General features: G+C 44.9%; 1 pseudogene; it reads left to right on the top strand.

Annotated features, from left to right (window-relative positions):
- Positions 1-288: 288 nt before the first annotated feature.
- On the top strand, positions 289-2,773 carry LOC133449116 (uncharacterized; annotated as a pseudogene).
- Positions 2,774-3,102: the final 329 nt, after the last annotated feature.

Genomic DNA, 3,102 nt, shown 5'->3' on the forward strand with positions numbered 1-3,102 from the left:
AATGATGTCTCAGTCCCCCCCCTCTATTTAAAGAGGGTCGCTCCACTTTCACATAGAGCCTGTTTAGGCTCCTGGGACACCATCTTCTCTGGCTCACTCATTGGGCAGTCATGTGACCTTAGTCATGTGACTCCTTTGAGTCTATAACTGCCAGAGCTACTTCCTGTGGACCAAACAACTGATGAAGGTGTTTGGATGAACACCGAAACGTCTTGTGTTTTTAAGTATGTTTTAAGTCCAGTGTTTTTAAAATAAAAACCTTTTTAGAAGAACTTTCTACCTGGATAAATGAATCTCCACAGACATATTACTGAGCATTTTGGACAGCCTGAAGGTGCTACGGGAGTATGAGAAAACAGCAAGAAAAGTGGCAGAGTACAGGAACCATGTGCGCTTCCACCTAAGATGTCGGCTTCATGGGATCACACCAAAAAGCTTGCGCCTCAGATCATCCCTCAAAGGCCACAAAACAAAAGGTATTTTACAGAGAGCACAAAAACAGCTACTAAATGAAAGGATACGACAGGTTCATTTCACTCTTTATGTCTTGAAGCAAGAAGACAAACGGTTACATGAAATGTTGGCTACCAAATTACCAGAGGACATTTTACACAAAGTGACTGATTTTGTGCATCAAGCACAGTTGGCCCAACACACCAAGAGCAAGGAAAGACAAATTAAGAAGTTTGACTCTTTGTGCTCAAACACTCAGGGCTTTGGACGGAATACTCCATATGAAGAAAAGTTTGAGGGGAGTGAGATGTCTGACAAATGGGTGAAAAACCTGTCTGATAGAGAGCTCACAAAGCCAGAGATGGAGGTTTTGGCCAGAGGTCTGAACTTTGCAGTAACACCGGACCACATCCCAGTGGTAGACATGATCACAGCAACCGAGTCAGCTATCCGGAACAATAACATCCCTGAGGATGTGGCTGAACAGCTTCGTGCTCAGGTTTCCATGTCTCTTCTGAACGCAAAACCCCCACCATCCAATCTCACCCAACAAGAGAAAAGGGCCCTGACATCTCTAAGTAAGGATAACAACATCACTATCTTGCCAGCAGATAAGGGGAGATGTACAGTGGTGCTGGATACAGACGACTATCATTCCAGGGTAACCAGCCTGTTGAGAGACCATAACACATATGAACTTCTGAAGAGAGACCCCACCAGCAAATTCAAGAAACAGGTAATCAATTGCCTACAGTCTTTAGAAAAACAAGGAGTTGTAGACCGCAAGCTATACTATCGTTTGTACCCAGGAGAAACCACACCTTGTCTTTATGGTTTACCGAAAATACACAAGGACAACTACCCCCTCAGACCAATTGTCAGCAGCATTAACTCAGTTACATACAACATTGCAAAATACCTGGCCACTGTATTAGCTCCATTAGTTGGTAACACGCCACACCACATACAGAATTCTAAGGATTTTGTGGACAAAATCGGTGGACTCTCTATGCAGAAAGATGAAACCATGGTGTCATACGATGTGACATCCCTGTTCACATGCGTACCAACAGCACTGGCAGTCGAGACAGTGCGGGAACGACTGAGCCATGACCACACACTAAGTGACAGAACACAACTCAACCCAGACCAGGTGAGCACCCTGTTGGAGCTATGTTTGAGTACCACCTATTTCAAATATAAAGAGGTCTTCTATAGACAGAAGCATGGCTGTGCTATGGGCTCCCCTGTGTCTCCCATTGTGGCCAACCTATATATGGAGGAAGTGGAGAGGAAGGCACTGGAGACTTACAGTGGAGCTCGTCCCACTCACTGGTTCAGGTATGTGGACGACACATGGGTGAAGATGAAGACCGATGAAATCGGCCCCTTCACTGACCACATCAACTCTGTGGATAATTACATCAAATTCACAAAAGAGGAGATGAGGGAAAATCAACTTCCCTTCTTAGACTGTGGTATAAGCCTGGGAAGAGAAGGAGAGCTTCAAGTGGAGGTTTATCGAAAACCCACGCACACCGACCAGTACCTGATGTTTGACTCTCACCATCCTCTGGAGCACAAACTGGGAGTGATCCGCACCCTACAACATCGGGCAGAGACCGTGCCCACCAACCCAGAGGCAAGGGACAAAGAACAGAAACATATAAAGCAAGTGTTAAAACAGTGCCACTATCCTGAGTGGGCCTTCACCAAAACACAAAAGAACCAGCAGAAAGATCCAAAACCAGGAAACACCAAAACTCCAAAACCCAGAAGAAGTCATGTTGTCGTTCCATATGTGGCTGGACTGTCTGAGAAGTTCCGAAGGGTTTTCTCCAAGCACAACATCCCTGTGTACTTTAAACCTAAAAACACCTTGAGACAGCGGTTGGTCCACCCTAAGGATCAGATTCCCAAACATCAAAAGAGCAACCTGGTGTATGCAGTGAAATGCACAGAGGAGTGCAAAGAGCTCTACATTGGGGAGACGAAACAGCCGCTCAGCAAACGCATGTCGCAACACAGGAGGGGGAATTCTTCGGGACAAGACTCTGCAGTCTACACCCACCTACAAAAAGAAAAACACAGTTTTAGGGATCAGGACGTCCACGTCCTGGACAGAGAGGATGGATGGTTTGAGAGGGGCATCAGGGAGGCCATCTATGTGAAAGTGGAGCGACCCTCTTTAAATAGAGGGGGGGGACTGAGACATCATTTGTCCTCATCTTACAATGCTGTTTTGAAAACATTACCCCGGCGCTTAACAGACCAACCAACTTGCTCCACCTCACAGGCGGGGGGAGGGGCATCTGTTTAGGCTCCTGGGACACCATCTTCTCTGGCTCACTCATTGGGCAGTCATGTGACCTTAGTCATGTGACTCCTTTGAGTCTATAACTGCCAGAGCTACTTCCTGTGGACCAAACAACTGATGAAGGTGTTTGGATGAACACCGAAACGTCTTGTGTTTTTAAGTATGTTTTAAGTCCAGTGTTTTTAAAATAAAAACCTTTTTAGAAGATATAATAATAAGGAATTAAATAATTTCCTGTGTTTGTCACCAGTGTATAAAAAACACAAAAAATATTCAAGACATTCATAAATTATTCCTAACAATATCTTATGAATGACTCATTCGCAAATATA

This window comes from Cololabis saira, chromosome 8 (assembly GCF_033807715.1).
Source record: "Cololabis saira isolate AMF1-May2022 chromosome 8, fColSai1.1, whole genome shotgun sequence".
In the NCBI taxonomy this organism is placed as follows: Eukaryota; Metazoa; Chordata; class Actinopteri; order Beloniformes; family Belonidae; genus Cololabis; species Cololabis saira.